Consider the following 22,002-nt stretch of genomic DNA (forward strand, 5'->3'; position numbering starts at 1 on the left):
GTTCTTTCCAGCCTCCTGTCCACAGATATAGTAGAAAACAACGCTGGACCCAGAGTTAGGAGACCCTGGTCTCAGCTCCAGCCCTGGCGTTTGCTTCCTGTGTGCCCTAGGGCAGGCTCCTTTTCCTCTCTGGTCTTCATCTGTGAATCCAGGCTAGGGAATCAACTCCTTCGCCTCTGAGTATGGTGCCTTAGAGTCAGCCACAGCTGAATTTGTACCCTGGTTTTCCAAGTATGAGCTATGTAGGCCTCCAGGAAATGCTGGCTTCTTGGGATATTATGTGGATTAAGTGTAATTACACTCCTCAAGTGGCTGCTGCAGTACTGCTCACAGCATAAGTGCTCAGTAAATGGGCACAGTGAAGAACACAGGCACCCTCATTTGGCCAGCTTATCAGTGGTTCTAAGGTGGCTAAACAGAATCACCCAATAGTTGGGCTTTTCAACTCTAAGTCGTGTAACACAGCCCCCACAAAAGGCCACGTGCACATACTGATAGCCCCTATATCCTTCAGACAAAGCATTCAACAAAACTGACACTGTGTCATGATTAAGACAATAAATGTTTATTACACTGCATCAAACCACAACTATGCTTCTACCTGCGTGGGATTACATATTTCATTTTGGAATTTTAAAGTCCTTGCAGTTTCAAAGCCAGATCTGTCCCGCCTGTGTGTGTGTGCTGTCATGCCCAACCCCATGCAGCCCGCCAGATTCCTGTGTCTATGGGATTTCCCAGGCAAGGATACTGGAGTGAGTAGCCATTCCCTTCTCCAGAGAGTCTTCCCACCCCAGGGATGGAACCCGAGTCTCTTTTGTCTCCTTTTTGGCAGGCAAGTTCTTTACCACTCGTGCCACCTGGGAAGCCACTCTGCCCCGTGCTACGTAGGGATGGGTAGCGTGTTGTCAAGGAAAGCTTCCCTGGCCTGTGAGGTAAGGTGATGTTCAGGGCCCCCGGGTCTCCAGTCTCGAGGTTCTGGCTCCTCTACCAAGGAGCATGAAGATGGCTCTCCAGTGAACACATCTTCCTCTGGAACTGGAACCATGCAGGCTGTCACCTTTGCAGCCGGTCAGAACAAGGGGACACATGGAAAGTGGAAGCCAAGAGGCTGAAATTCTAGTCCTAACTTTGCCATCAGTGAGTATTGTGATCTTGGATGAATTTCTTAACCTTCACAGACAATCATGAAAGCCTACGATTGATACCTAAAATTAGAGAGATTGCAAAATAAATCCCCTTCCTTCCTTATTCCTTGGATGAGGTTTAAATTTTGCTGCACACTAGAATTACCTGCTATCTACTTGCCCACACCTTGGGCAATATAAATATAAATAAATATTAAATATAAATATCCTGGGGCAATTCTAAATGTACAGTAAACTTTAGGAATCAACACCCATAGGGAGTCAGGGTAACTCAATAGACAAAAATAAAGCAAGCCACTCTGACTGCAGACTGGCCAGTTGTCTCAAACAATTACTCAGTTCCTATGAAGTTACTTTTCCTCATTTCTAAACTCCTAAGGCTTTTGCAAGCAATAAGAGATAATTATGGGAACCTAGTGCCTTGCTGTTCAAAGTGTGGTCCGTCGACAGGCGACATCATGGTCACCTGGAAACTTGTGAAGAAATGAGGAGTCACAGGTCCCAGTCTAGACTCGATGAATTAGAATCTGATTCTAAGATTTCCAGGCGGGTAGTAGGCCCACTGAAGTTTGAGAAGCACAGCTCTAGCACTCGCTGCTACTCAATACAATGTCTCTTTTGTACATTTGCACCTTCCATCAACCCTCCCCTTTCATTCATCAACACTTGCACACTGTGTGCACAGCCAGACACTGGGCCTTTCACCCAGTGACCGGCACACAGTAGGGCTTCGCCAGATATTTGGCCATACAACGAATGGATGCAAAGAAGAATCAGACCTGGCTCCTGCTCTCAGGAGGGAAATTAAGACACGAGCCCCAATATTCTAGGACAGGATAATAGTAATGACTGATGAAGGCTCCCCTTTATTTGTACACTTGTTACGTGGCAGACACAAGTTAAGCAATTTACAGGTATTATCTCATTGAATCCTCAAAACAACTGAGGTTAGATGCTATTATTAATATGATCTGATTATACAAGGGCTTCCCAAATGGTGCTAGTGATAAAGAACCCACCTGACAATGCAGGAGATGTAAGAGACACAGGTTTGATCCCTGGATCAGGAAGATCCCCTGGAAAAGGGCATGGCAACCCACTCCAGTATTCTTGCCTGGAGAATCCCGTGGACAGAAGAGCCTGGCAGGGTACAGTCCACAGGGTCACAAAGAGTCGGGCATGACTGAAGTGACTTAGCATGTACACACACTCACACACCTTACACCAACAAGGATACTGGCACAGAGAGGATAAGCGGCTTGTGCAGAATGACACTCAGCTAGTATGTGGCGCCGACAAGGCAGGCTGGCCCCAGCCTCACCACTCTGCACCACTGCCACGGCAAGACAGGCTGGCCCCAGCCTCACCACTCTGCACCACTGCCATGGCAAGATGCAGCACAAGGGGCAGCTTCTGCCTCAACAGGGCTGACCAGGCCCTTTCAAGGGCAGCCCCCGCCGCAGGTGCTGTGGGGGCGGCTGCAGGAGGCCCTGCGGGCAGCGGTGCGGTATGCGGGGTTCCTAGTCCCAGCAGAGGAGCTGGCCAGAGGGCGGAAAGCTCCTGCAGGCTGCTTCTCTGACACAGTCCACCACAGCCAGCTGCCCCTCTCCCGGGCCTCTCTCAGGTCACTCAGACATTTCACTTGCAAATGCATTCTGCAGACGCCAGGCTTCTCAATGACAAGTCCAGGCAACAGAAAGAAAAATCATTGTCGGAGCTTGTGAGTAGAAGGGAGCAACTTTCAGAAAACTGTCTGATGAGGAATAGAGGCTGGGAGTCCCACATCAGGGGTCCTGAGCTCCAGGCCAAGGAGGAGTTGTGAACGAGGACAGGCCTGTGGTCATCGGAGATAAGAGATATAATGGAACTCCCCTTGGCCTTTCTCACCAAACAGAAGAGTTGCCAAAAATCTGCATCTAAATCATGTTTTGGTCAATATAATTTTATCATTCAACAGGAGATGGTGGATGGCATGGAAATGAATGGAAATATTTATTTGTGTTTCAACAGTCCTGTAATTTTCCATACCTTACCCCTTCCCTATGCCTGCATTTTTGTAGGGATGGGAAGCTAGGAATTTTGTTTTCTCCATTTGGAACGATGCTATTACAGTGTGGACCAGACTCCTGAGCATCACCTGGGACCTTGCTTGAAATGCATATTCTCAGGTTCCACCCCAGACCTGATGAATCAGAACCCTGGGAGTGGGCCCTGGGCTCTGTGTTTAACATGCTTTCCAGGGGGCTCTGACGGGAGAACTGCTGCCTTAGAGGGTTTTGGGCCAAGCAAACTCACAAGTTTGCTCCAGTGAGCAACTGACATCAGGAGAAAGGAAGAGGGACACATGATGCTGAGAGGGAGGAGAAGGCAGAAAGAGAGGGAGAAGATGGTGAAAAGACTGCTGGGACCAGGAGTGAGGTGGTGAACTGAGGTTCTGAAGAGCAGGTATCAGTAACTCCTGCCCTTGGCTGTGCCCTTGGTGGCTAGACCCATGGCCCCAGCAGGACTGACCTGGAACAGCTTCCCACTCTAGGGACATGGATGAGCAATGGCCTCCACAGCAGCAAGCAGGCACACGAGGACCACTGGGGTCTCCACAGGCGCTCAGTGAGGCTGAAGACCCCAGGGAGGAAGCTGAGTCTGAGTCACTGTCAATGCTAAGTCAGGTCAGGGCTGCCCAGGTGAGATGCACATTCATTTAGAGAAAACCAGGGGATGATCATCTTCTATCTCATAACAGTTCATCGATATAAATTTATACCCACTGTACCTGGACAAATTTAAGGTGGCACTTCCTGGAAGACCATTCTCAGTCCTTCTCAAACTCTCTCTGGGCAAAGACAGCACAAAACAAAGGGGTGGGACGATTTATATTGCAATACAGATGTTGCAGGGGCATCCAGGGGAAGAGGCTGGACAGCTCAAATTTCTGCTTCTGTTCTCTTTGCTTCTAGAGGAGCAGTTTCTCTAGAGCAAATAAAGCCAATATCCTCATTACTTGGCTTCTTCATGGTGGGTGGGTTCTCTCCAGACCCTCATTTAACTACCTCAATGTCAATTCTCACACTCTTGGGTTTAAGCCATCAGGAGCTCAGGATCTAGTACCCTCCCGCCTCCCAGCCCTCACCTGGGAGGTCATGGTTGTGGAGCACCCCCAGGTAGCTGTGGCGCTAATACTTTCTCTGTTCTTGGTGATGAGAAGTCTTCCTCGTCCTCAGTCTGGCCCCCATGCCCTCTCTCCGCACTCTGACTTCTCCTTTGATATCCACTGTCCACTACACTACCTCAGCGGAAAGCTCTTTCCTTCTCTTTCACTTCATACAGCCCTATTTCTTTCTTTCTTTGATGTTTTTGAAAATCATTTCCAACCCTCTATTGCACTATTTTATACTGTGTCATTTTAAGTCATTTTTAAGTTCCTAGATTTAAGAGGTCAGAGATCATGACCTACATACATCTTTGCATTACGCCCTCTCCAGTGCCCGACACAGATTAGGTTTTCAGTATTTATAGAATGATTATGTATACATAATTGCCTATTTGACAACCTCAGGTGGATATTTTACAGGCATCTCAAACTCAAGAGGCTCAACTTGACTGCTTGATCTAAACCTCTTCACTCACCTGAAGTCTGATCCCCTTCCTTATTTTAAGAAATAGCCTCTCCATTTTCCCAGTTACCTTTATGGATAGCTTCATGCATCTCTGACTATCTCTCTTCCTGGCCACGTCCAATTTTCAGACAAGTTCTTTCCAATTCTACCTATGAAATATTTGGCTAGACTCTCTATTTCTCTCTACCCCAGTTCAATCCACCACCATATTTTCTTACACTATAGCAATACCTCCTAACTGGTATCTGCTTTCAATCTTGCTTCCTTGCTTTCAGGAAGCTACATTTTAAAAACTTCAATTCGTAAATGAAAAAAACAAACAAACAAACCAACAACAACAACTCCAAGTCTCATTATTCGTGTCTAGACTTAGGCACAATAAAGCCTGAACTCCTTTCTTTGGGTCCATTTCCTACTGCTCTGCTCAGACACACTGGCTTTCTCTAAGCTGTAAAAATTAGCTTGTTCTTCATTTTATCCTTCTTAACAAAAATTAATACCTTTTTCCTTCTCAGCACTTGTCACAATTCTTAATTAGGTATTTATGTATGCAATGACTTATTTAATATCTGTGTCCTTTCCTAGGTGGAGCTTCTTGAGGGCAGGGACAATATCTACCCAGTTCACCACTGTCTTTCCAGTACCAACACAGTACCTGAATACCAGAATACAAGAGGTGCACAATAAATGCTTTTTAGATTAAAGCATGTTTAAATTCTCAACATTATGCTCAGCATGCTATGCTTACCCTTGCTCTGTTGGTAGAGTTGATTAGCTAACAAAGGTGAGACATTGGCCTGATGTAAAGCAAGACTAGACAATTCAATTTACTCTTCCTCAGTGCAGTTGAAGTCATTTCAATTATATTCAATTCATTTTAATTTAATTCAACAAACCATCACAAACACTAGAAATCTGAAAGCCTTTATGCTAGCAGTAGAGAAATCAGTGATGAAAATTATTTATTCCCTGCCCTCAGGGGGCTTCTATTTATTGATCCACATCCTAGGGCCAAAAACAGTTGCAAGAAATATGACTGAACTTTCCATCAGGAAATTCCAGACAGACTACTGGTCAACCTAAACCAGCTCTCATTACCATCAAATACCAATTAATGCATTGGGATATCTGATAACAGTTGCAGAGGTTTAAATATTGCACAAGACTAGGAGAAGTGAATGATGAGACGATGACCAAGAATGTTGAACACAATGACTCACCCTCCATCACTGGTCATCTTCAGTGACAAATTCTCCAATCCGTCTTAAAAACCTATCTTAGGACTTCTTGTTCCTTTTCAATTGATAATGTCTCCCTTTTATTCTTTTTCATTTTGAATATATGAGATTTTGGCCTACTCACTTCCCAAAAGATGTGCAATGAATGACATTAAAGTATAAGATCAATGCTGTGAAGTGAGTTCATTTATTGTAAGAAGCAGAGATAGTGATTTTCAAGGCACCATCACTAAGCAGATGTAAATACTCAAGGATCTGGCTCTGAGGTCTCTGACAGTTAAGGTAGAAAAAAAAGGAAAGACATCAATTTACACAGTTTTAATTTTGTGACACTGAAGGCAAGTATGTCTTTCTGTAGGAACCATGTTATTTTCTCCACTGGCAGGAATTTGTCATGGTCCTTTTAAAAGGACTTACAGAAGCAGAGTAGACCTTACCTTAATCAGTTTCACTAAAGCAACAAAGGCAGCTCCACCTGACTGTTCTCACATACACACTAAATAAAAGCTATTCTTTGAGAGACTGATAGCATGGACTACAACACGCTGCCTTTGGATGATCTGGCTTTATGTTAGTTTAATATAACTTAACCTCACTTACTCTTACCTGGACCTCAATAGAAACCAAAAAATTATTTGCCCTCCTTCCAAACATCTTGCTCCCTGAGATGCTGTATTCTCTCTTCCAAGTCAAATCTTTGCCATAAGTCTAGTTCCTATTTTCCCCTCTGAGTATTCTACCTAATCTCCCTACTTTGGGAGACAATGGAGAGAACTGGAGATGGGAAAACAAGAGCAGGACAAACAGAAAGTCTGATCAAGTCTTTCTTGGTCTTTTTAGATCTAGGATGAATCTTAAGATGCAGGAAGCACAACTAGGATAGTACTTGCTAATAAATCCCTGACCACAAGTGAAAAATGTAAAGTCAGAGGATCTCAGAACTGGAAGGACTCAGAGGTCATCTAGTCCAGCCCTCACCCTCATGAAGGAGCCCCCGTAAGAGACCCAGTGACCTCTGCTTGAGTAACTCCAGAAAGAGAGAAAGGTCCACCCAATCAGGTATCCCTCCCCTGTGGACAGTTAGAACTGCTAGAAAGTTCTTTCTTATATTGGGACATAAACTTCTTTTTTTATCACATCAGACACACACTGAACATCACTCAGACACTGAACCACTTCCGGAGAATGATCATCTGCTTCCCCTAAAATATACTGAGAAGTTAAAGTTTTCATACAGACCCTCCCCTACTCACTGAAATATTCTGCAATGCTACTTAGATTTTCACATGTTTCTGCCCAGTCCTAGGCTGAAATACTTTGGAAATCAGAATTTTATTAATGGAATCTATTTGATCTGGATTCTGGTAACTTAGTCATTCTTGACCAAATCTACTATGAGCTGGTCATGCTGATAAAACACAATCATCTGAGGGACGCATAGCATGCTATATAGTTTCCCGACTGTCTTAAGTGTTTTTGGCAAAATAGAGAAGTGTGAAAAGGTGCAAACCCTTTAGCCTGAGTCAATTATGAGGTTGACTGGTAGCTGACAAATGACAGCCTCTTCTGCGTAAATGGGCTCTCTGTTGCTGGGCATTGATGGCACAGCAGTTCCCCCCCTACCCCGGCTTTAATACTTATTTAGCAATCTTTAAGAGAGCTCTATGCCTAATGTTGAATCTTTAAATGTGACATTGTTCTTATAAAATGAATATTTAAACCACATGCTGCAAATTCATACAAAAAAAGGAACAATATCCTCTAGTTTAATAATCAGAAGGAAGGGGTGGCGGGATAGAAGATGAGAACAGTCACCCTGGGTGCTTATGGGAAGCTACAGTTTAGATACGCATGTCAGGATTTCAGGGAGAACATTCTTAATCCTCAGCCCTGTTATTCGGATGGTGGGTTTTTCAGATATTCTGTTTGCCCATCTCTGGGACTCTTAATTGTCTCCCAAATCCAAGCTCCGCCTGGCAAAGGAAGGTGAAGACAGTACCGGCACCTAACAGTCTCACAGGCGTCTCGGTAACAACAGGAAGGTGTGAGGGGGCAGGGGCCATTCCTGTCAAGCAGAGTTTCCAGATTATCTGTATGTCCACTGAGCAGGACTCCTTCTTCCCTGCTGTGAGGGCAGATGACCGAGCTGACCAAGGACCGAGCTCTGTCCCTCTGTGTGCATGTGGACACCAGCTTCCCGTGCACATGCCCCTCTGCCAATTCAGGGAGAGAGCGCCCACCGGGTGAACTGTAAATGTGCCTGCACTGCGCTAATTTTCAAGAGCATAGCACACAGTGTCCCAGCAAAGGTGAGCAGGCAAGGCCTCTCCTGGCACTGTGGTCACTCAGGATGGACACTGCAGTGGAAACCTTCCCTTCTACTGCTTAACTCGGTGTGTCTCTGTAACCTGGCCTGTTTGAGGAAATAATAAATGGCTGTGAGCAGGGGGAGTCAAGGGAGCAAGGAAGACAGCAGGACTAACTGGAGTCCGGCCAGACCTGGAACAAACATGACCAGCCCTTCACCCCACAAGGCCAGGTCACTGTGGGAGCCCAGAAAACCTAAGAGGTTTCCATATGTTCCCCAGTGTCTTAGGGCATTGCCTCTGCTGCTCCATCAGCAGTGAAAGAGACCCAGTTCTACCTGTGACCTCAGTTTTCTCATCTGCTCAGTGGGGATGGTCATACTTATCCTCACAGGGCTGCATGTGGAAAGGACAAAATAAGAGCATTACATTAAAATAATAATCATAGCTAACATCGGTAAAGTGCTTGATACACTGTCCATCAACGTGGTAAACGCTTTCTATGTTTTATCTCATTTAATCCTCACAACAATTTCCAAGGTGGAAACTCTTACTATACCCACGATATGGAGTCAGAAACTGAGGTGCAGAGCAGTTAAGTAACTGGCTAAAGATCACACAGCCAACCAGTATGGATGGGGCCTGTTTTCACTCATTCATTCACGGCTATTTATCAAGTGCTTGCTCCACATGAGGCCCTGAGAAGCAAAACTTCAGAGGCAGTCCCTGCCTGCATTGCTCTTAGTTTCATTACTGGAAAAAACAAAATTCAGAGTAAATGGAAGTGGATGAGAACTCCAAATTCTATTAAAGCCTCAGTGGGATCCAGGACGAGCCATTCCTGGTGCTGATGATTGAGACATGCTCAGGGAGATGGTGCTGGTTCTACAGATGCCCCAGGGACAGAAGCCAGGCATATTGGCTAAGGCAGAAAGGTCTTGAACATTTTCCTTATGTTTGATGCAAGCCCAGACTTACAGGTTTGCAAGGAACCTTGAGAATGAATTTAATTAATTTCTTTGCCTCTGAGAAAGATTGCGTTTATACTGTTCTTTGCCAGAGAGCTTCAGCCAGGGACCCTCTCTTATTTAAAAACCTGGTTAAACAAAGTCTGTATTTACAAACAGGTGAATTTAAGGGCATTCCAGTACTTTTAAATAGTGAACACTCCTAGTGCATTTTAAATAGGATTGATTCAATGCATTTTCTTAGCACACAGCTTTTCAGGAATGCAAAATACACCTGCACCCAGCATCTCAAGGCTTCTCAAGATAGATGGTGGGTTTCTTCCTTTCTGGAACATGCTCATACCATTTAAAGCATTTGAATGAGTCTTTCCTTAAATCCAACCTGAACCTTACCTGAGATGATTAAGGCCACTTGAGTGAACTTTCTACCAACCCAAGAGAGAGGGACTTGAGGGAAGAGAGTGGGTCTGAAGTAGGTCACAACCTTGCACTGAGGACTGCCAAGAAGTCTGGGAGAGCCACTTGGATTAATTAATAGCGTCATTTGTGGCTATGTCCTGCCATCATTCTCCTAATTCTGTCTAGCTGCTCCCAGAAATTTAGTCCCTCTCTTAAAATCCTTTCCTTGGAGACACATAGAGCAGCATCTGTAATGTGTGCCAGGCAGCTTAGCACTTGCTCAACCAGGAAGGGTCTTAGAGATTGTCAAGTTCTGCCCTCGCAGGGCAGAGCAGGAAGTTGAGACTCTAGGGACCAAAGTGACTTGACCCTGGATGTGCAGCAAATTTGGAAAAACTGAAATAATCCATACTCCAGACCCCATGCCTAGTGCTCTTTCCATCACAAATTTGAGTTTTCTCCCCTCATCTAATTCTGCTTCTTTAAAGCCCAGAGCTGCGTCTCATTTTTTTCGAGGACCCTCATAGTACAGATTTGGGCATATTATTATACTGCCTGAAACACATGTGGCTTGCTTTGACTTGAGTGGGTTCAGACAAGACCAACTTGGCCATAAGACATGAAGGGGAACACAATCTATGGAGCCTCTGTGCTTGTTTGTAAATACAGGCTTTGTTTAGTCAAGTTTTTTAAGTGAAGGTTCCTGGCTGAATCTCTCCAGAGACAAAGAAGAGAACAAATGGGGTCTCCCCCCATTCTTTCTTTACAAGTTACTGAATACGCTCAGTAGGTGTTTGAGCCCAGAGCCTTCCTATTGGAAAGAAGGCCCATTGCTTTCGAGCCAGATGCCCTTCTGCCCCTAGTGGTCATGGGCAGGGCATTCCCCATTCCTCTCCTCCAGGACCAGCTGGAGCTCTAATCAGATGGCAGAAGCCTGGCATTTGTGCCCCGCTCAGGGACAGCTGGGAGGCTCCTCAGCATTCCATCCCTCCTGAGTCTCAGCAAAGTTGTAGGCTTCCTGGCTCTGGATGGCACAAAAGTGCTTAGCGCTGCCCAGGGTTTCCTCTTGGAGGTGGGGTCTTGCTACTGCTCTTTCACTCCCTGGAGCACTCACTCGGAGGTTTTGCCAAGGCACTGTCTGCGATCGGTATCTCTGCTAAGTTTTAACAACTGGTAAAAACACCTGCTTATATTTCATGGACACTCCTCTGGCTGGCGGTTCATACAAGCTGACACTGATTCACTCATGGTGTTAACACACGTGAAGTGCAGATGGGCGTGTCCGAGCTTTCTCAGGCACCGACGACCTTGACCATTCATGAAGTCATTCCCCTCAGCTTTGGGAGCTCACTCTTAAAGATGTGTTTTAAAAAAAAAAGGCTCAGGGAGGCCCAGGACTCTGATTTTGGGCAAGTCACTCCCTTTCTTGGATCTCAGATTCCTCATTCATAAAATGGGAAGACAGGGGCAGACGGGGTCATGGGTCCCTTCTGCATCCAGGTCCCACCTGACTGCCGCACCACAGCCGTGAGCAGGGAGGCTGGAGGAGTCCTTCTTCTTGCGAGCTGGCAGCCTATCACCATTACCTTGCCTGAGGGCTGAAAATTTTTCTTTGCCTCAAAATACAAAAAAAGAAGACTGCAAAATCAAAATGAGCAAATATTTAATTAAATGTCTACATAATATAACGTTATGTAAATGCCATTAATTATTAAATTTGATATCATAAACATTTCATTACATTTTAAAACAATTTGCTTCTTAGAATTTCTCACTTTGAAAAAATTCTCAAATATTATGCCTGGTGATGGCTGAGGGTTTACAATCATGAGTTAGTCTCAGCCAAATCCTTTCAACAGCCAAATCATTTTTTTAAAATCCCTTTTTGAATATGTTACAGCAAAAATATTTGGCTTCCCAGGTGGCACTAGTGGAAAAGAACCTGCCAATGCAGGAGACATAAGAAACGTGGGTGCAATCCCTGGGTCGGGATGATCCCCTAGAGGAGGCCACGGTAACCCCCTCCAGTATTCTTGCCTGTAGAATCCCATGGACAGAGGAGCTTGACAGGCTACAGTCCTTAGAGTCACAAAGAGTCAGACACAACTGAAGTGACTTGGTACATGCACAAAAATATTAATGTGGAATGTGGGTAACTTTCAACCTGTTTAACAAGATGCGAAGTGAAATCTTCAAAATCAAAAATTTTGAAAGCTTTGAAGTTGCTCTAGAACAACTTTTATAACACTAAGAACTAATATAAGTAAGCATTTACTCTGTACCAGGCTCTCTGTCTAGCCTTTTGCACGCATTATCCCATTTAATCCCTGAGACCATCTTTGAAGTGGAAACTGTCCCCATTTTACAGATGAGGAAACTGACACAGAGGTAAATCATCTTTGCAAGGACACGGACAGGATGGGAAACCAGCAGCTCCAGGGAATCTGCTTTTAGCCACGCTCCCAAACGAAGCGTGAGATACCCCTGGACTTTTCCAGACAAGAAACAAGTGCTGGCAGGGCAAGGAGGAAGCGGCGCACCCAGCCACAAAGGAGGAGCGCGGCAGTTTACACCTCGGTTGGCCCTGTTGCTACCGCCACCTCTCCGTACTCTTTTGCTCACAAAAGTCCTCTTCAGCTAACTCTCAGCCTCATCTACGTGCTGTTAATAATGAAGAAAAAAAAAAAAAGAGCTGACAGCCATTGACAGCTCAGTCAGGATTTTATATAGCACTTAATTTCATTCAAACCTCATAACAAACCCCATCTTATAAACAAGAGATTTGGGGTTTAAAGACTTGAAATACTTTGTCTGTGGTCACATGGCTTTCTGAGATAGTGGAAGTGAGGACTTACACTCTGGTCTTACTCTAAAACCTAAACTCTCTTTTATGTTAGGCATATATGTGTATTCTTTAAGCAATTTGATTAATAAAAGCATAGTGAGTAGAAAAGTAAAGCCCTCCATTTGCCACTACAACCTTTTCCTCTTCCCCTGGTGGATCCCCTCTTCCTGTGTTCCTCTGTGAATAGTTTGGTGGGCATTCTTCCAGAATTTTGCTATATATTTACCTGTCTATGTAGGAATCTATTCATCGATCCATTCCTTCTTCATTTATTTATTCCCATGGCTTCACTCTCTACAGGTGGCAGCTCCCAGGATGGAAAAGGCAGTGGCAACCCCTTATCAGAAATGTTGAAATCCCAAGGGCAAGGCTGACCCTGATAAATATCCATAACGATCAGGAAAAGCAGGTGGGGTGCTTGTCTTATCATCACTTCTGTCTCCCTGCCGCTTCTCTAGCTCACACACCAGTTTCATCTACTCTTGCACGTCTCGTGTGCTGAGATGGCCCACTTCATTCTCAGTCTGGGAGCTCTCTGGGCTCAGCTGACCCATAACCTGCATGTGGGGAGTTTTGTGAATGGGTCATTTGAGCAAACTCCAGGGGAGAGCTGCAGTCCATGGGGTCGCAAAGAGTCAGACACAACTGAGCAACCAAACAACAACATCTGCATAAGACTAGTGGCAAAAATCTGACTCATGGCTGCGTCTCTGTCCTTTCCTTAAAGGGAATCTTAATTAGCTTATCCAGAAGAGAGAGCCAGATGACAGACTGAATGGCATGGGGACAGGACCATGCTGCATCGATGTTTGCATCCCCAATGTCAGCACACAGTAGGTACTCACAGAATGATTAAAGGAAGCAGTTGGTAGAGAAGGAAGAGGGTTTCCTTGTGCTGCATGTGGAAAAGTTCTGTTACAGTGAATTTTCTATTTGCAAAGATGAGCAATTTGTAGTCCTCTGGTGTATTTTTTCCCTTTTATTTTCACAGCCACAGTTCAGGGGCAAGGAAAAGCTTTCATCTCTGTGAAAGAGCAGGAGAAGCCCATGGGGTTTGAGTAACTTAAACTAGAAGGCTGTCTCTTTCACTTGGTGCAAAGATGAGAATATATAATAACTGCACCAACAATGTCATCTATAAAAGCAGTGACTTCCTGGCTGAGAGATGGTCAAGATAACACTGTACCTCAGAGTGGAGGCTGGGTAGTCTACGAGCTTAGGGCTTCAGTTCCTGTGCCTGCGTCTGGGCTGTGTGATCTCAGGCAAGTTACTTAACTCTCTGTTTTTCAGTTTCATCATCAGTAAAATGGGGATCATATAGCACCTACTTCATGAAATGTGTGGAAGAGGATTAGGCTGGTATACATATATACATGGATGTGTGCACATGTGTGTGTATGATAAGAGCTCAAAATTATGCTAGTATTACTAATAATGAACTCTAGACCTTCATCATAATGCTGTTCTAAATATCTAAGAACTTGATTCCTATTGACAACCATTTGTTGAACAAATGAGCGAATGCACTATACTGAGCAGGGTCTGATGCTGGAGCAGGCATTCCCCCAAACCATCCCTGAATCCCCAGAATTAAGCAAATGACATAGAGCAGTCTTTCCACGTGAGTTTCCCAAATGTTCCCAACTGAGAAGCCTGCAGTAGTGCAGGAGACAAGGGCTCTGAATTTTTACCCACGAGATCTGGGTTCAAGTCCCAACTCTGCCATTTGTCATCTTACGTGAAAACATTAAGAACTCCTCTCTCAGCCTGGGGCCAAATGTGCAGCTTCAGAAGGAAAGTCCACAGAACAAACAAGACACTCAACGAATGCAATCCAGAAGGGCCTCAGATACTGTCCCTCATGGGGTGGTAAGATCCAAGTCTTCCCATTTTTGATGAAGACATGGGCATAAGAAACACTACTTTCCTCTTCTACTCTATTCCTGCAAGAGTGGTGATAAATGAGGGACGTTGGGGATGCAGAAGGGAGTTGGGCCAAGGCCGGTGCCTGTCTCATCAGCTTTAGCCAGTCTGCTCCAGGCAGGAAGGCCCGCTAGTCAAGGCAGTGAGTCTGACATGTGTGTCTGACTTCTGAAAATCTGAGAGTCCTGTGAAACCTGCCAAATTTTGTGTCTATCTAACTCAAAATTAATTTCATGACTTTGAGTGGGCCAGCACCACGTGGGACAATCAGAGCACCGTGGGCCAGATTTACCCCCAGGGCTGCAAACGGGGTAAGTTACCCAAAACCCTAACTGTCAGGCAGTGCAACAGGGTGCTGCCTATCAAGTAAAATACTCAGCACAGAGGTTGGTAGATGTATATCCCTGAAGCCCAGATCAGGTGAGGAGCCTGCCACGCTGGCAGTCAGGGGTGGGATCCCACAGAGTCAGGGGTGGGATCTAGGCCCAGTACCCCAGCCAATCTGAAGAGATCAAGTAATACTGTGGCAGAATGTGGCCATTATAAGGAATAACAACGAAATGTCCAGAAGAATGCAACACTAGACAAAATGCTTCATAGGTGAAAATAGTACACCGGAGGCTTCCTGTCATAGAAAATCCACAGCCGACTCCGGGTGCGTGAACCAAAACCAAAATAGAAGCTTACATAACCTTCGGTGAACGATTCCTCCGCTACAAGACAGAGCCAGGTGGCATGCCCCCAAGCTCAAGCCTTTCAATCCTGGGCACACAGCAGTTTCCACTCCTGATCACTCAGGTTTGTCTTCAGAAAGCCTCTGTCATTTTAAAGTCTGAAAAGGCTGTTGTGCTGAGATAATCCTAATATTTAGTGAGCTCTTAGTACATGCCAGATACTTCCTAAGCTCTTTGCATATATCAGTGCACTTAATCCTCAAAAAAAAAAAATCCATGAGGAAGGTTCACTAGTTCCCCTATGAGGGTGTCGAGGCCCAGAAAGGTTAATAACATGCCCAAGGGCTCAGAGCTAGAAAATAGTGGCTCTGGGGTTTAAACCCAGACAGGCTGACTCTGGAGTCCAAGAGTATAGTCACCATGCACGACGGTTCCTGCCTAATCTTATGATACCAGGACAGAGAGAGGGTGGGCAGGGCACCACCACCTACTGAGAATCTCAAGATAGGTTATAGGATTCAGTTTGGCTCCAGAGTGAACATTCTTGGGAACAGAGGGCACCAGACCCCTAGTGAACAGTGTCTGTGATCCCCAAAAGGACAGACCCTCCTCCCCCACGACTTTTATTTCCCCTTGCGAATACGAGTTCTGTCAGAGGGTAATCTAAATGACTATTTGCTCTTAAAAAAAAAAAAAAAAGTTGAGAAAGGAGGGTAACTTGCTAAGTGATGTGAGGATGGATGGATGTTCAAGAGTCCATTTCGATATCTGGCAAAACTAATACAATATTGCAAACTTTAAAAAAAAAAAAAAGTCTATTTGCATTCCCAACTTCAAAACTGAGACCTCTGGCTCTTTTCTCATGAAGTCTTAAATGACAGGGCGATATCCTCCTCCAACGGCTCCTTTAATTAAGTGAATTCTGAGTCTTTGCACCTCTGTGTACACTTAGAAGCTCTCCTACTCTGTTTCCTTTCGAGCTCTGTAATTTCTTTTAAAGATCACACTGAATGTGTTATTTGCTCTGTGAGACATGACCCAGAGAAATCAAATTCCAACCTGATCACAGCATTCCACTCCATGTGGCCCCCATCATTAAAAAGGTGTCATGCCACCCCACCCTCAGTTACCATGGCCTCTGGATTAACTGTAAACCCAGTCTGTGGTCCCAGGCTCCAGCCACCTTTCCCAGTTATTTCCCACTTGCATTACCTCATTCTCCTCCCCTTTTAGCTAAACTGGGCTGCTGGTTGTGATCTCCTTTCAAGACTATTTAAAAAACCAGCCCTCAGGCAGCCCTGCAGCATGGGGTTCTCACCTCTCCTGGGTCTCCAGGAGGCCTCCCAGGCACCTGCATTCATAAGGCGACTGATGTCAGAATCTGCATTGCCACCACCTCCCTCCTGGGAAGGATAAGCAACAGAAGGGCAAGGACGGGACTGTCAGTGGTTCCCCGGCAGGCTGCACACATAGTAGGTACGCAGCAAATGTTTCTAAAGTTCGTCATCTGGGAAACTGGTTCATGAAGGGAACACTCTTGGCCTTCTGTGTTTATGCAAAAACTACCACAGGCCTATAAACCTTTTATTTGCATGCTCTGGTTTTCAAAGAGTGATAATCCTATCAGGAAACTCTGATCCTGAGATAGGGAGGGACCTCAGTGGCTTCTAGGACACCTCTGGGACTGGGTGCATATGAAAACAGGGAGGGAAAGACCTTCTAATTTGGTAACTTAGCACACACTTATGGCGGCCTGCTCAGTTGCTCAGTCGTGTCTAACTCTTTGTGACCCCATGACTGTAGCCTGCCAGGCTCCTCTGTCCCTGAGGCAAGAATACTGGAGTGGGTTGCCATTTCCTATTCCAGGGGAGCTTCCTGACCCAGGAATTGAACCCAAGCCTCCTGCATTGGCAGGTGGATTCTTTACCACTGTGCTACCTAGGGAGCCCAGCAAACACTTGTAATGCCTGCCTTACGCTGAACAGCGTGGAGACACAGAGGAATAAGCCAGTGCCAGTCATTGACAAGCTCCGCCACAGCAATGGGAACAAAGGACCCTGAGAATCTTGCCCTGAGCAGGTGACCCAAATTCTCTGCAGAAGGAAGGAATAAGGCAGTGGAGAAGGAAAGGAGGAGGGAGGGCAGGAGGCCTAGGGAGAACACAGAAATGCACGCTTGTCTGTGTGTGTGTGTGGGTAGATGGCAGACAGGCAGCAGACAGATGATGCATGATGCAGGTGACGGAGAGATGGGTGGCTATGAAAAAAGTGAAGAGTGGTAAATAATCATTTTTCCCCTCCACCCCAAGTCTCTCTGTACCATTATCCTACTTTATCTGTTTAATGGCACTGATCACAACCTGACATTTATTTACATGTTTGTTTATCTTTCATAAAAGGAAAATTCTGACTATTCCCTACTAAAATGTAAGGTCTGCGAAACCAGGGGTCCTACCTATACTGTTCCTCACATTCTCCCCAGAGGCCAGGCCAAGAGACAAATGACTATTTGTTCAGTGAATGAAAAAAAAGCACTGTCAGATGGCATCTTCACACCTAGAATTTAGACTGGGAAGTAAGGGGGGTAGGTGTCGAGTGGTGTCCTGACTCCTCTCTTGGTGCCATGAGGGGAGGTCTCCAGGCTGCTCTGAGAGCAGGGTCAGTCCCAGGGGGAGAAACTGAGGAAACGGGCGTGGCAGCTGCTGACCCTGCTTCTAGCAACTGCGAGGACTCCCCACCTGCTCTGAACCTGGGCACAGTTTTTCAGAATGCTGCATGGCATGGCTCTTATTTTTATTTATGGCATTGTTTGTGTGCTCATTCCAAACCAGCAGGCACCATGACCCAGGGGGACCCACTCCTGCTCACCTCCTCTAGATAATAGGCAGTTTGAGGGATAATGCATGCAATCTGACAGCTAGTTATTCCCTCCCCACAAGACAAATACACTCAATGTTAAGGTTTTATTATAGGTGGGGATTTTCATCTCCCTTTTCAGATGAGGAGAAGAAGAAATAATGAAACAAAAGGAAGCAGTTTAATGGGGAGGGTTGGAAAAGCCCAGGTTCCTGGGCAGACAGACCTGAGTCCTAATGAGGACACATTCCTGTTAGCGCGTGGTCTCGGACTTCTGCATCCCTCTCCAAGCCCAGCCTCACCACCCGTGAAAGGGGTGATGTCTACCTGGGAGGGGTGGGGAGGATGATCGATGACGGAGTGTGGGGTCTGGGGCTTGGCACTCCGCCTGGGCACTGTCAGCAAATGCCAGCTCCCTCCCACCTCCCATTGGAAAGCGCTCTGTCCTCGTCCAAGATCCATCTCCTTGTCCCGGTCTCAGCTCAGTTTGTTAGTTCAAGTGAGTGGGTCCACAGTGACTGTCTCACATGCCAGTTAGAATCTGGTTTTATTCTGAGGCGGCCCAGGTTCAAGTCCTGGGTCTGATGCTCGTCTGGCATGTGACCTTGGAGAGCTGTGTCATCTCTCTGAACTCCAGCTTCCGCAGCTCTAAGAGGGGCCGTAACAGGGCCCCATGGAGCTGTGTGAGAATTAAGTGGATGTTGCAGGTGAGACGTGTGGAACTGCTGCGGGAACGTGACAAGCGCCTTCTGTGTGAGTGCACTCTGTGCGTCCTGCAACCTCTCTGGCCTTCTTTCTGTCCTAGTGACATGACAAAACATGCCTACGCAGTTCCCTCTGCCTGCAACCCATGCCCCCAGGCTTCCAAAGCTGGCTCCATCTCCACATTCAGGACCTGCCTGAAGGCCCTCTCCACCGTGTAGTCTCTTGCTGCCCACTCAGTCTCAGTGAGCCACTCTCAGCCCTGACATTCTCTATGACAAACTCGTATTGTGTGACTTTCAGAGCATTTATTACCACGTGAAGTTACTTTTCCTATTTGGTTTGCTTTATTATCTTTTCTCACCCCCACCACCCACTAGAATGTAGCTCCATGAGAGCAGAAACCGGCCTTATTCCTCGGAACAGTGCCTGAGGCTAGTGAGTACTAGATTTGGGAAATGAAGAAGTGAGTGAACAGATGACAATGAATGAATGAATGAATGAGCCTTCAGGAGAAAGGGAGCTGGATCACCTGACTCTTGGCAGTGTTTTGCTGGGGTTCGGCTCACCTGATGCCCCACACAGGAGCTGTGGTGAAGGCCAGATTCCAAAACTCCTCTGTGCTCTCCTCCAAATAGGAAAGCTAGCTAATGCAGCACCTGATGAAGCCTAAAGATAGCTCCTGGGAGAGCCCTCTGGGGCTTCCTGGGACTAATTACCCTCCATCACCCAGTGAGAGGAGCTCACGCAGCTCATCGACTCTGCCTCCTGATGCAAAAGATCAAGCGGGATGGGGGCTGGGGGCTGGAACATGTCTCCCCCCATCTGCTGTCTTCCAGAAGGACCCCATGGGGCTGGAGACTGCTCTTCTCTTTAAGTGACAAGAGCTTGGGTCTCTTTCTCCCTCAAGAGCAGAAAAATTGTACAGTTATTGCTTCCCTGGTGGCTCAGAGGTTAAAGCGTCTGCCAGGAAGGCGGGAGACCCAGGTTCGATCCCTGGGTCGGGAAGATCCCCTGGAGAAGGAAAATGGCAACCCACTCCAGTACTATTGCCTGGAGAATCCCATGGAGGGGGGAGCCTGGTAGGCTACAGTTCATGGGGTCGCAAAGAGTGGGACACGACTAAGCGACTTCACTTTCACTTTCATGCCTTTCTCACATTCACTGCAGCTGAGATTGCCTGTGGCATGATCCAGGTCCTTTTGGGTGAACACAGCTTTGGGTCTGAAGAGCCTCGCTTAGCTGATGGTCTGTGAATGGATGGTGGCCAGGGGCAGTGAGGGGAGAGCATCAGGGTTGCACCATGGCTGGAGCCTGCCTGGCCCACATGGCTTCTTGGAGCTGGCAAGGGGGGGATGTTCACCTTTATGGAAAAGAACCACATCAATATGTTGGGTGACTCTTATGCAAATAAGGATAAAACTTGGGACCTGAAGCCAGGAAAAAAATAGGCCACACAAAGGACTAAGGACTTAAGCACATCAAAATAATAAGCAAACACCAGAGGTAAGGCTTTGGGGACACGGTCGGGGGAGGAGAGAGTGGGATGGACTGAGAAAGTAACATGGAAACATACACATTATCATATGTAAAACAGCCAGTGGGAATTTGCTGTATGACTCAGGAATCTCAAAAGTCAGGGCTCTATGACAACCAGAGGGGTGGGAGGCAGGAGGGAGGTTCAAGAGCGAGGGGACGTATGTATACTTGTGGCTGATTCATGTCGATGTATGGCAGAAACCAACGCAATATTGTAAAGCAATTATCCCCCAATTAAAAATAAATAAATTAAACAAAAACAAACAGAGGTGCTGGCTGCTGGAGAAAAGGCTTGAGACTGATACTTCCAGAGGGAAGTTTTCTGCAGGGGGAGGAATGGATGATTTTCAAGCGGGAGGAGCACACCCAGCAGCTCTCCCTGCTTAGCGTGCCCGTAACAAGGGTGCTGCCGACACAGTCCAGCTCGCCACTAGCTGAGAACCCTGGGCAACTTACTTCACTTCTCTCGGCCTCAATTTTCTCACCTGTGAAATGGAGGAATAATACCTCCCTGATTCAGTAAGAACCTTTGGAATATTAAATGAGACAACATGCACAAAATGCTTAGCACTACGCTGGGCACAGAGCAACCACTCGGTTAATGATACTGATTATAATTTCAGTGGCACTTATCCCCACAGATTTTCCACACTAGTACACACAAGAGTTCAAATGGGTTTCACTCTATCCTCCTGACCTTTCTTGCACAAAACAGCATGCCTCTTCTAACTGAAGGAGGGAGGGGGACTAACACTCATGATGCACCTGCTATGGCATTACTAGGGGATCACTGCCCCATGATACGGATGATGACACAGTCCCAGAGAGGTGAGCGACTTTCTCAAGTTCATGTGGCTAGTAAGCAGCAGCGAAACAGCTGTTTGGCTTGAAACTCAGTCTTTGAACAATGGCGAAAGGTTCTTCCTGAGTCAGAAGAAAGAGATGGGGACCACAGAGTGTTCTCTGATCTGAGAATGGAGGGTCCCCACGGAGGTGAACGTTTTTTGTCCTGGTTATGTCAAGAAGATAACTCTGAAGTTATAATTGAGGTCTAAATCTTCCTAGAGTCATTTCCCAGACATTCTCAGGGAAGACAGACCCCAGAGAGGAGGTCTGAAAGAAAAAAAAAAAAATTGGAACATTTGACTGATGGAGACATGGCGATGAGACGAGACATCTGGGAAATGAAGAGCTCTGAGTGACTGGAGCCCACTGGGCTAATTGAGGGGGAGGACATCCTCCCATGGTTGGAGACTGCTCAGCTTCTCCATCATCACAGCCAGCACCACAAGACGTTTCTAAAGCTGCTTGGAAAGGGTGAGGATGCTGGTGTTATTGATTGCTACCCTGAGCTTTCTATAAACCTGTTTGCTCATTTAACTCTATCGATCACTGTGAAGCAGGGATCATTGTCCCCATTTCACAGACAAGGAAACTGAGGACCAGGGTGGCTGAACGTTCCACTGGGATGGAGCTGGGGTTCCACTGGGGATGGAGCAGGGGCTCCGAAGCCTGGCTGGTGTTTACTTCCCTAGGCTGTTTGTGTTGCCTCCCTCCAAGCCCCCTTACAAGGATCCCTCCTAGCACCACTCCCTGCTCCTTTCACGGGCATGGGAAGGCCACTGCTGCTGCGCTCTGTTTTTTATAATCTTCCTTGCTCGGCAGAATACGCCTCTGCCCGCCTTGCAGGGTCAGCCAGCTTTGTTCTGAGGTACCAGTCGCATCACTGGCATTGCCTCTCAGACACGTCTCCAGGCAGGAATGCCCCAGGAAGTCGAGGGTGTGCCAGTT

The 22,002-nt window shown here is 46.4% G+C and overlaps 1 protein-coding gene across 1 annotated transcript in view; it reads right to left on the reverse strand.

The window, feature by feature from the left end:
• Positions 1-22,002, reverse strand: part of DOCK2 (dedicator of cytokinesis 2) — a 467,146-nt gene that overhangs the window by 135,403 nt on the left and 309,741 nt on the right. The window lies entirely within an intron of this gene.

Source organism: Bison bison, unplaced genomic scaffold (genome assembly GCF_000754665.1).
Source record: "Bison bison bison isolate TAMUID 2011002044 unplaced genomic scaffold, Bison_UMD1.0 scf7180017864343, whole genome shotgun sequence".
Lineage (NCBI taxonomy): Eukaryota > Metazoa > Chordata > Mammalia > Artiodactyla > Bovidae > Bison > Bison bison.